The 13,296-nt window shown below is 43.0% G+C and overlaps 1 protein-coding gene across 3 annotated transcripts in view; it reads right to left on the reverse strand.

Moving 5' to 3' along the window:
- elmo2 (engulfment and cell motility 2) overlaps positions 1-11,924 on the reverse strand; it is a 59,087-nt gene extending 47,163 nt beyond the window's left edge. For 2 of the 3 annotated variants that reach the window (XM_079511251.1, XM_079511249.1), the window contains exons 1-3: positions 11,899-11,924; positions 5,586-5,677; positions 816-926 (exon numbers count right to left, since the gene is read on the reverse strand). The gene's annotated coding sequence lies outside the window, so the exon portion shown is untranslated. Of the gene's footprint in view, positions 1-815; positions 927-5,140; positions 5,157-5,585; positions 5,678-11,898 lie in introns of those variants that run through there. The other variant, XM_079511250.1, reaches the window with a different exon arrangement.
- Positions 11,925-13,296: the final 1,372 nt, after the last annotated feature.

The raw sequence follows: 13,296 nt of genomic DNA on the forward strand, positions 1-13,296 counted from the left end.
TTTTTGTTCAGAGAAGTCGCGGTGCGACAACGCAAGCGTATTTATTTACGTGAGCGCGGTCCCGTGTTTTTGTCCGCGACTCACCAGACCTGGATTCGGTTTAGCTTTTTTTTTTACGCTTGCGTACGTTGTTGCGCCCCTCTTCAACAAACCTGGAGGAGACCTGTCGTTGAGCCTGCGTTCATCTCTTCACGTTTGCAAGGCCCTTAATACACCTTCTGGACGTCATTTGTCAATGACAGTCACAGCGGCGTATATAGTCCTGTAATTAAAATCAGGTGTGTTTGAAGGAACGCGCAGCGATGGGAAACACACAGGTGAACGGAATCAAGACGCATAAGGGTCCGTCTATGATGTCATCGCGCAGTACATTTTCATTTGACGGGAAGTAATTAAGATCGGCCTTTTAGGGACTTTTGAAAAAAGGTTGTTTGGTTTTTTCACATTTCTGGGCATCTATTGTTAGGTATATCCCACGCTGCTATTTTTGAAAAATCGTGAAAATGCGGCACAAATCTTTGAATATATATTCTTTCAGAGCGAACGTTTTTAACTCAAATCTTTGCTTCGAGGGGTTCCTGGAACAACATATTTTCAGATGGGGGCCGGTGGCCAATTACATATAGTTTTTGGGGTCCTTGACATGAAATATTGAGCACCACTGATATAGAAACATATAGGTATTTCAGAAAACTGACTTAGAAGACATTTTAAAAATTTCGACGTCAGGCCTAAATGGGTTAATATATGCTTTTGTTGAACGACAGTTTCTGAACAATGTTTCTGTCACTCCTCTTTCTTTTAGTTTTTGTTACCTTGATTTTTAGAGAAATATCATCATGGTCTACACGCCACCTGGTGGAAAATTTCCGAGTGGGGTCAATCACTCTCACAGCGTTGCCACGGAAACCACCGTGTCAGCTCCCCTGTGAACACACACACACACACACACACACACACACACACACACACACACGCACACACGCACACACGCGCACACGCACGCACAGTTATACATCTGCGTTACTTAATTAGAGAATGTAGAATAATTGGATATTTTGATCATTTTCCTGTTATCTCTCCCAATGGCACCAACATCAATACAGCATGGAATCTTGGTCTTCTTATCCGACCAACAACAAAATATTCCATTAAAGTTTTGGGTCTGAGAGGCTAAATCTCCTCAAATGGCTCAAATGTAAAAAATAAACAATGGGCTCCTTGATATGAAAATTATTGAAAAAACACTGCTCTAGTGTCCCACCTTTTGATGTATAACTCCATTAAAAGGTGCCTGTTTAACACTTGGACTGGCCTCATTCCAGGTGGCACAATAATTATGACAGTGAATATTCAATTAGCCCAATCAGGACGATAACCCCTTTTGGAGTTTTAAAGCGTTATGTTATACTTTAGCTATTGCAAAATAGCAGATCTACAAGCTCATAGTGCGGCACCGAGTGCCGCGCTACGAGCTTGTAGGTCTGCCATTTTTTTGAAAAATCGTGAAAATGTGTATATGTATATATTCTTTCAGAGCGAACGCTTTTTTACTCAAATCTTTGCTTCTGGGGGCGGGGTCCCTGGAACAACATATTTTCAGATGGGGGTCGGCAGCCAATTACATATATTTTTGGAGGTCATTGACATGAAAATGTTTGAGAACGACTGACTTAGAAACATAGGTTTTTCAGAAAACGTTTAGGCCCATTCGAAGACTTTTTTTAGAATGGGCCTAAAGGTGTAAGTGGGTTAGTGTGAAAAGAACACAGTCCAAGTGAGTGTATATAGTAGTGAGTGTATGTAGTAGTGAGTGTATATAGTGTGCTGAACGCAGAACGAGTGCCTGCCAGCGACCATGTGAATAATACCATCTGTTACAAATTGCTCGTCATTATCTACCGAGCACAAACACACACAGGCCATAGAGAGACCAATTTATAGGAAACATGCAGCAAATACGTATACAGGCAGACAGTGGGCATTCCATCATAATATACTAGCGTAGAAATCTTGAAGGAAGCATTATACTACAAACTACACAATAACATACTAAAGTTAATGTAATAATTTAAAGGGTTAGTTCAGATTTTTAGGCCTGACGTCAAAATTAAAAAAGAAATGTCTTCTAATCCTGACCTGTTTTATGAAAAACCCATGTTTCTATGGCAGTGGTTATCAAACATCTTCATGTCAAGGACCCCAAAAATATATGACATTGGCCGCCGACCCTCATCTGAAAATATGTTGTTCCAGGGACCCTCTCAGTTAGCCTGGCTAATAAGCCAGATCGAATCAGCCGTTGGCAAAATTGCCTGCCGGCGGATTACGGTCTGGAGAGGCTCAATTGTACGCCCATTTCCTACACCAGAGAACTGGTGTGGCCAATCGGGACACGGTATGCAATATGGGCGGGCTTTGGTACAGTGACGTTCAATGCTTGAGACCTTTGACTGACAGTAGCTCTAACCAATTGCGTCAAAGAGAAAATGTTTGAACCCGCCCCCCGGGAAACAAGATCCATACACAGCATCTCCAGACTCAAATACCACACGACAGTGTGATTTGAGTCTGGCTTATTAGCCAGGCTACCTCTCAGTAGCAAAGATTTGAGTTAAAAACTCGCTCTGAAAGAATATATATTCAAAGATTTGCGCCACATTTTCACGATTTTTCAAAAATAGCTAAAGCATAACATAATGCTAACACCAAAAGGGGTTCCCGCCCAGAATGGGTTAAAGCTGTAGGAAATACTTGCCATTAATCTAGTTGTTGCAAAGGTATTAATTGATTGCCTGAGTCCCGTAGTGGGAGTTTTGCTCTGGTTTTGGTGAATATTAAGTAGTTCGAGGTAGTTCCATTTGGTGGGGGGTCACCGTGGGTTCACGCATTAAAAATAAATGAATCCAAAACTAGTGTCATTTGTATTGTTGACCAACTTCTACCATAGGCATATAGCGCAACTTAACTTTTGTTAAACTTTGACCCCTTTGTCACATGGAACTATATGGTTCAGTGTCTTGGTGCGACATGGACACAAAAAAATATTTAAATGCATTATTAAACAAAATCATTTATTATGGCTATTTAGATTTAGGTATTATGGACATAAATGTATTTAGAGGCTAGACCGTACAAGGCACATTTGAATGTGCCTTGTACTGTCAATAGTGTGTCTGTTCAAAATGTCCAAATGAATCACTGCCCAGTGTCTTGGTGTGACCGGCTCTGAAATCCTTTTCTTTCCCGTTTCCCTTCTCCTACAACAGGGATGGGCATCTTTAAATATGGAGAGGGTTACTATAGTTCCACCCTCACTCACTCCAGAGGGCCACTATAGTTCCACCCTCACTCACTGCAGAGGGCCACTATAGTTCCACCCTCACTCACTGCAGAGGGCCACTATAGTTCCACCCTCACTCACTGCAGAGGGCCACTATAGTTCCACACTCACTCACTGCAGAGGGCCACTATAGTTCCACCCTCACTCACTCCAGAGGGCCACTATAGTTCCACACTCACTCACTGCAGAGGGCCACTATAGTTCCACACTCACTCACTGCAGAGGGCCACTATAGTTCCACACTCACTCACTGCAGAGGGCCACTATAGTTCCACACTCACTCACTCCAGAGGGCCACTATAGTTCCACCCTCACTCACTGCAGAGGGCCACTATAGTTCCACCCTCACTCACTGCAGAGGGCCACTATAGTTCCACACTCACTCCAGAGGGCCACTATAGTTCCACACTCACTCACTCCAGAGGGCCACTATAGTTCCACACTCACTCCAGAGGGCCACTATAGTTCCACACTCACTCCAGAGGGCCACTATAGTTCCACCCTCACTCACTGCAGAGGGCCACTATAGTTCCACACTCACTCCAGAGGGCCACTATAGTTCCACCCTCACTCACTGCAGAGGGCCACTATAGTTCCACACTCACTCACTCCAGTGGGCCACAATAGTTCCACACTCACTCCAGAGGGCCACAATAGTTCCACACTCACTCCAGAGGGCCACTATAGTTCCACACTCCCTCCAGAGGGCCACTATAGTTCCACACTCACTCCATTTTAAAAATATATATTTTGCCTCTGAGATGTAAAAGTTAAAAGTATTGAAATTTGGAAATACTCTACTTTCCACCACTCTTACATTTCTTAGTTCCACTTGCATGACATTTGCATACTTTAATTATTTCCAAAAGCGACTAAAGCTAATAAATGTGAGGTTAAACCTGCCCCTTCATTTAAACTACAGCATCTTAACCGTCTGCCTGCCGCCATTCATTAATCCCTCGATTGCGTATTGCCAAGGTTTTATCGCGCGTAACACTTACTTTGAAGATCCAAATATCCGTAATCGCATTGTTCCTGTGAAAAGCTGCTGTGTGTGGTATCATGACCGGTTGTTGTTGTCTCGCTCGGCGGTGGAAAAAGCTGACCGCGAGTATCACAGCGCCTGCTACAGGCCGTTGAAAACGCTTGTCTGGGACAAAGCGTCCTCTGCAATGTCGCTTCTGTGAGATAAAGCCGTCTGAAACCAGAGCCGGCAATGTAAGTGGATGCGCGCGCATTTTCAAAATGGCCGCGCCCATTGTGTCAGAAGCATAACAAAGCTAACTGACGGTAGATTTCGATACGATCGTATTAAAACATGCATTAATTAATACATCGCTGTTAAAACGGCTTTTCCGTTTGTGGCAGGCTACAAGATTCTACGTTTTAAAATTCCTATGTTCCTGGCAGGCCTCGTGTTAAGACTTACACAATGACGTTTAGACATTACAGTGATGTAACTACGTAGGTTTTCAATGTAATGAGTCCCAGGGACATTTTATGAGTCCCACTTCAACGACGGTATAGGAGTCATATTTTGCCATTTTTACAAATTGCAGCATTTAACTCCCATTTCATTTTAAATGGTTATAATGTGGTTATATTCATGTAGAAAACAGAAGAAGAAATGATTAATTATAACTAAAGCTAGCAAAATAAACTAGAATAAAAAAGCAGTACAGTAGGTTGTTTCTTTGCGTCCCTTAACTATAAACTGCGTTTGGGATGCAAAATGCACCCTATTTTAATCTCTGAGACAAATGACCTTCATTTAAACTGCAGCATCTTAAGACTCACACAATGATGTTTAGACAAATATCTGCCCCTGTATTATAACTGCATCATCTTATCCCATTCTGGGCGGGAACCCCTTTTGGTGTTTTAAGCATTATGTTATACTTTAGCTATTGAAAAATAGCAGATCTACAAGCTCATAGCGCGGCACCGAGTGCCGCGCTACGAGCTTGTAGGTCTGCTATTTGTTTTTAATCGTGAAAATGCGGCACAAACCTTTGAATATACTTTCAGAGCGAACGTTTTTAACTCAAATCTTTGCTTCTGGGGGGTTCCTGGAATAACATATTTTCAGATGGGGGTCGGTGGCCAATTACATATCATTTTTGGGGTCCGTGACATGAAATATTGAGCACCACTGATACAGCAGCAGCATCTTAAGACTTACACAATGATGTTTAGACAAATATCTGCCCCTGTATTATAACTGTAGCATCTTAAGACTTACACAATGATGTTTAGACAAATGATGGTGGACATTCTTCATTCCAGTTCCTTCGGTCTGTGTTTCTCTTCTGGCCTTTTCCTCCCAGAACTAATCTGCCGACACAGAAGATTGAAAAAAAAACAACAAACAATAATGACATTGCGAAAATCCCTGGCAAGGCCCCCCCCCCCCCCCTCAAATAATAAAATTGTATTTGAAATAGGGACACCACACACCCTGACAAGGCATTATTATCTTTGATTGTTTCGATTCCACAGATAAATATTGTGAAAATAGCCACAAGCTCACAATGCCTCGCACTGTCTGCGAGGCTATTTTCACAATGTTTGCCCCCTTTCTTACATAATGTTTGACAATAGAGGCTATGCGTGTCACGCCGTGTGGTCATCATCATCATCATACCCGGACGTTATGTGGCCGGGAACGCCGGCCGCACAACGTTCTGTCCTTCTGTCCTTGACAACCCATACATCTAAACAGAAAATCTGATTGCATTAAAAATGTTAAACGCCTCGATTTGCCACTGACTTTATGCAACAATCAACAACACTTTATGCAATTTATCAACGACAAATCGACAGTTGTGCTGAAATATAGAATCAAGATGAGGAATACATCGTGATTCATGAGACATTCTTCTTGCACACGAAGGAGAGAGAGAGACCCCCTGCCTGTGATTGTGAAGCACCGTGCAGCTACTGTAGCTGTATGGGACAAAGACCACATCAGTAAAGAGGTATAGGCCTATAGCTTATCAGTGGCGTGCACAGACATTTAGAGGGGCAGGTGAACAGTGGCGTGCACAGACATTTAGAGGGGCAGGTGAACAGTGGCGTGCACAGACATTTAGAGGGGCAGGTGAACAGTGGCGTGCACAGACATTTAGAGGGGCAGGTGAACAGTGGCGTGCACAGACATTTAGAGGGGCAGGTGAACAGTGGCGTGCACAGACATTTAGAGGGGCAGGTGAACAGTGGCGTGCACAGACATCTAGAGGGGCAGGTGAACAGTGGCGTGCACAGACATTTAGAGGGGCAGGTGATCAGTGGCGTGCACAGACATCTAGAGGGGCAGGTGAACAGTGGCGTGCACAGACATTTAGAGGGGCAGGTGAACAGTGGCGTGCACAGACATTTAGAGGGGCAGGTGAACAGTGGCGTGCACAGACATTTAGAGGGGCAGGTGAACAGTGGCGTGCACAGACATTTAGAGGGGCAGGTGAACAGTGGCGTGCACACACATTTAGAGGGGCAGGTGAACAGTGGCGTGCACAGACATTTAGAGGGGCAGGTGAACAGTGGCGTGCACAGACATTTAGAGGGGCAGGTGAACAGTGGCGTGCACAGACATTTAGAGGGGCAGGTGAACAGTGGCATGCACAGACATTCAGAGGGGCAGGTGAACAGTGGCGTGCACAGACATTTAGAGGGGCAGGTGAACAGTGGCGTGCACAGACATTTAGAGGGGCAGGTGAACAGTGGCGTGCACAGACATTTAGAGGGGCAGGTGCTCAAGTGAAAAAAGGGCACCTTGTGCAGCGCGTGGAACCGGCCGGTTGCCTTAATAGTGTGAGATTTATAGATTTTGGGGCATAAATAATATATTAGAAGCTTTTTATCAAGAACTGATCAATGGCACCATGCAGGTCCACATACTGTACACTGTGACAATTTCGTCAACAAATAAAAACTAGACTAAAATGTTAGATAGGGACTAGTGGACAAGAGATCCAGTAGAAGTCATTTTACATTTGGTTGCACGCTGAAAATAGCAGATCTACAAGCTACAAATCTTGTAGATCGGCTATTTTCAAAAAGTGTAAAATGAGTCATTACGACGGCATCAAAGGCCCGCCAAAACGCATTTAGTCGACTAAATGAACTGCAGATTTAGTCGACTAAAATCTTAATGACATTTAGTGGACTAAAACTAGACCAACACTAACACATTCCAGGTGACTAAAATATGACTAAAACTAAATGTAAAGTTTCATTGCAAAGACGACTATGACTAAACTAAAATAGAAATGTGCTGCCAAAAACAACACTGGATGTGACCAAGACCACATCGGTGGTGGCAGAGTTTCAACACAGACAAGACGACAGACAGACAGACAGACAGACAGACAGACAGACAGACAGACAGACAGACAGACAGACAGACAGACAGACAGACAGCTACTGTGTGCATTCAGTATCCTGCTATGAAGGACAGCGTATCTAGAGCGAAGAGACAAACCAAAGCAAACCTCTATGGTTGGTTTTGCAGCTGGATGAAGAAAACAACGCACGCACGGCACGCACGCACGCACGCACGCACGCACGCACGCACGGCACGCACGCACGCACGCACAGCACACACGCACACGGCGCAGTTCCAGGATGAAATGACATGAGGGGGGGGGGGGGGGGGGGGGGGGCAGTGTCAATCAAAATCTACAAAGTAATTAACTAGCAACTAAAGTTTTCAAATAGAATAATTGTAGTGGGGGAAAAAAGTACAATATTTGCCTTTGAGATGTAGTGGAGAAGTAAAAGAAGTAAAGACCTACGCACGCACGCAGGCACGCACGCACACTCTCTCTAAGACATGCTGTGTCTTGGAATTCAATGTGCCCGTCTCTCTGGACTCTTTGGCGTTTCAATGGTAGCATAGCAACAATACGTCAAGCAGTCTGCACAAATCCTCACAAATCACTATTCAGCATCTTCTTCCCTTTCACTGACGCCATTTTACCTGTAGTTCCATCATTGTACCATAAGACCAGCAGAGGTGTTTTAATTTATTTTATTTTCAAGTTTTTCAAGAACAGAAATCCCAGAGATCTCAGGGGCAGGCAGATAATGAAACGTCTATGTTGTTGAGCAACACATGCCCCTCCCAGACAAAAAAAAAACATTTTCTCCCCTTCAAGTCCCAATTTAATAAGTAAGCCAATTCCTAATCCCCCAGCCTCTCTACGAGTACTCCATCTCTGCTAACCCCCACAATAAGTTGTTGGGAGGGTGAAGATAGCCTCGGGTCTCCTCCGATACCCGGGCCATCAACCCACCATCTTCTTTTCACCTGACAGTGAAGGGTCTCACTAGAGGGGCGTAACGCATGTTCTCCCCACAGGGACCAGAGGTGTTTTTAACCACTCCATTCCATTCCATCCATATGCTGGGGGGGGGAACATAATAGCCAAAAGTAGACAATCTACAAACTCACAAGCCACAACGTGCCGCAATGCTGCACGTAGTGATGGCTATTTTTGGCCAGGGCCGTCCCCACATGAAGACCCCTTTTTTTTATATATATATATATTCTATATTTAGGGACATCCACAATCATATACAACCATTTTTCAAATAGTGTTTCTTTGTCCACAGGTTGTTTTTCTTTTGTTGTTTTTTAGGAACAGAAAAACATATGGGAGAGATGGATTGAAGACCCTTTTTTATTTTATTTTTTATCATTTTTATCCCACGATTTTGCAACCCATTTTTTCAGCCAGTGTCAATTATCAGGCATGTTATTCCGACCAGTTCCTTTCCCCTCCACCCTGGCCAGGGGGAGGTCGTTTTAGAGACCAGGATTACTGCATGTTTTTGTGAGGATACCTACCCTAGGGGACACGGGGAGAACATGCAAACTCCACACAGAAAGGCCCTTTTTTGAAGGGGTCCCCAGACTCCCCACATGAAGACCCTTTTTGAGGGGGTCCCCCATATGAAGACCCTTTTTGAGGGGGTCCCCCATATGAAGACCCTTTTTGAGGGGGTCCCCACACGAAGACCCTTTTTGAGGGGTTCCCCACATGACAGTGAAGTGACAATTTAAGGACTTTTAAGACTTTTTTTTACTTAAAAAGAAAGAAAGAAAGAAAGAAAGAAAGAAAGAAAGAAAGGGAGCATTACTGCATACAAAGTAATGAACTATGATCTTGCTACCATAATAAAAACTGGTCAAACATTGGCAAAATGTAAGTCCTGTTGAAGTATCCTGATTGGAATAGTATCGTGAGAAGAGTGAATCATTACATGCCTAGTTTTGCCTACTATTTTGAAATAGTATTATAAAACTAAAACATGACCAGATTCCAGATTCTCTTTGGTGTGGTTCCAATTATCATCAGGAAAGTAAAACATCAGAGGGTAAATAAATGGTAGTGAAATGTATTGATCAATATTCAGATGGCCGCAAAATACAGACCCTTCTTCTTCCTCCCCCTCATCCATATTACTCCCAATTAACCCTTTCCCCACATGATGAGGTATGAAGTGGCCCCAGTGTGAATTACCACACACACACACACACACACACGCACGCACACACACACGCACGCACCAACAAGAAGCAGCCTCATCATGACATACAGGGTACCAGACCCTGTCTGTCTGTCTGTCTGTCTGTCTGTCTGTCTGTCTGTCTGTCTGTCTGACTGACTGACTGACTGACTGGCTGACTGGCTGACTGGCTGACTGGCTGGCTGACTGACTGGCTGACTGACTGACTGACTGGCTGGCTGGCTGTCTGTCTGTCTGTCTGTCTGTCTGTCTGTCTGACTGGCTGACTGACTGACTGACTGACTGGAGGCAATCAGCAATCTCAATCTACAACAAGTGTGATATATTGTCTTTCAAATATATTCATAGGAAAGGATTCATTGGAAAATTATACATTAATTGAATACGCATGCAGCAGGACCTCAATGGAAATATGTTTTGTGGGGGCACCATGGTGTTTAAACTGTATATATATCCAGTCATTTGGGGACATAAAACAAGAAGTTGAAGGATAAAATTAAGTCTGATCATGTTTGTACCGACACATGCATGTGTTCACATTTATACATTACGTTAGGCTACTAAGAAGACCATTTTTTCAAATAGCCTATTTCATTAGCCAATTTGACATTGAGGAGGTGCCCACTGCCCACAGATGCATGTCTCCCACCTATCCTGTAGTCCACTGGTTGCCAAACTTTTTCATGTCAAGGACCCCCAAATTGACACTAATTAGCCCACAGACCCCCATTTGAAAAGATATGCCAGGGATCCCCATAAGAGAACATATAATGTAATGCTCTAGCAGTGATTCTCAAGCCGTTTAATTTCAAGGACTCCCAGCTTGACATGCATTAGTCTACAGACCCCCATTGAATGGCATTTCTATCTCTGGGACCCCCAATTTATATTGTACAATCATTGTTAATTAAGTTAACTCTGAGAGTGTACAAATGGAACCAAATGGTTCCATTTGTACACTCTCAGAGTTACAGACCCATATAAGGGTCCATTTGGTTCCAAACTATCATTTAGCTGGGGACCCCCTGGAACTCCCTCAAGGACCCGTGGGGGTCCCTGGACCCCACTTAGGGTTTGGGAACAGTAGAGTATCAGAGAGGTGACTGACTGGTGCGACAAGACTAGAGGCAAATAATCATCAATCTCAATCTATACATCAGTGTGATTGTCTTTTCAAAATCTATTCATCGGAAATAAATGATTGTCTTTATTGGTGCCAGACCTCTAAAATCTAGTGTATAAAACGATGCATAATAATAGTATAATAATAATGCTGTCCGCGCCATGATTCTGGCTGCCATATCAAGACACGACACATTCATTTCCAAGTTAATGGACACACAGACAGACTATGTAGGACACAGTGTTTCAGCCTCCTATCATTTGTTCATAAGTCATTTGGAGCTGCAGCTGCAATGATGACAGATCTGCATTTTCGCTATAACTGATCGTCAATTAATATTAATTAATTCTTAGGGTTAATAATATTAGGCTATATATAAAATAATGACGTTGGTAGCATCACTGGCTAACCGCTAACAACATGTCTTTGTGATCATTCCAGCCAGGGCACACCACACACTACTACACACCACACACATACACACACACACACACACACACACACACGATCTGAGATTTATGTGCACGCCACTAGTGTGCACGTTAACGTATGTAAAGCAACGAAGCATCATCATCCTCAAACATTTTCTACGTCTACGAAGATTTCCAGGCAGCGATGCCTTCATAAAACAAACACAACAGATCAAATAAATATTTGCCTGCAGCGTTTTTTTTATTCAAATGCCATTTTTTACACCAGTGACAACGATCCGATCTACTGTATTTCCTCAGTGGATTTATGAGTCTATAATAACAACGTTATAAATTAATACCAATAACGCGCATTGACATCCACACAACAATAAAACCCCATTGGAACGAGTGAGCTGATCGATATGAAGTCAATATAATCCCTGGAATGTATAATATATGATGTAGTTGGTGTTATTGTTGCTTCTTACCCTGTGGCTGTGGCGGAGACGCCATCGATCATTCGATGCTGCTCAACTATTCCTCTCTTCCAATGAAATAGTTTTCAGAAACGGGATACTAGACACCACGCCTTGTAGGAGGAGACATGAGGTATAGGCTGCATGTCACACCGACTGATCACAATAATGTTGCCAAAGACCACCGGAGGCGTATTAAACCGTTACTTATAATTCATTCGTGACCACCTTTTTTGTTTTTTTGTTTTACCATCCATATACACCCCTTTTTCCCCTCAATGTATATGTTTCTTTTACCTCCTTTATGATGAATTCCTGTTCTGTGCTTTGGCTTTATAGAAGTGTCTATTTCCATCCATCTTCAACCGCTTATCCGTAGTCGGGTCGGTGAATGTTTTTTTCCCATGTTTTGATGAATTGAACAAGGTGGACCCCAGGAAGATTAGCTGTCGCCCCGGCGTCAGCTAATGGGGATCCATTCAATAAACAACAATAAACAACGACCCTCTTGTAAACAGGTGTAATGCTTAATTGGGTTGTCCACTCACAGTCTTTGTATTGAGTTTGTGCTTGAAATGTACTGTAATTCTGCAAACCGTTAATACATATTTCAATCAATCAATCAATCAAAACCCCTTTACCCCCTCACTGTATACTTTTATTTTCCCTTTTTACCTCCTTTATGATGAATTCCTGTTCTGTTCTTTGGCTTTATAGAAGTGTCTATATTTGTACGTCTCTAAATGTTTTGATGAATTGAACAAGGTGGACCCTCTTGTAAACAAGTGTAATGCTTTATTGGGTCGTCCACTCACAGTTAACAGTCTTTGTATTGAGTTTGTGCTTGAAATGTACTGTAATTCTGCAAACTGTTAATACATATTTCAATCAATCAATCAAAAATACACTTTTAATTCCCAGTTTCCCCACACATTATTCAAAGGAGCTTGAGAATAATAGGCCTATCTCACAGCCCGCTTTTCACGCCCACTTCCGGTAAATAGTGGTGTCTTTAACATTAACATTTACACGTTTTTTTCTCTGGAGAATCTAAGTACATTTTCTAATGTAAAAATGTGACAGACCAATATTATTATGAAGCAAACAAGATGGTAAATCAGCTCGAACAGATAGAACAAACCTTACCTTGAGAAAACAAAAGTTGTAGACTTCTTAAATGACCTCTGTTAACATGTAGCGTCTATGGAGTGACGTCACGCTATCACCACTAACCCCAAAAGGGGGCATATTAAGGGGGGGCGGGGAAATTCTGTGAGATAGGCTTATTATGGTTTAGGCCAGTGCAGGTTCCCAAAGTGGGGTCCGGGGACCCCCAGGGGGTCCTTGAGGGAGTTCCATGGGGGTCCCCTGCAGTTAAATGATAGTTTGGAACCAAATGCACGATGCACC

The sequence above is a fragment of the Electrona antarctica genome, assembly GCF_951216825.1.
Source record: "Electrona antarctica genome assembly, chromosome: 9".
In the NCBI taxonomy this organism is placed as follows: Eukaryota; Metazoa; Chordata; class Actinopteri; order Myctophiformes; family Myctophidae; genus Electrona; species Electrona antarctica.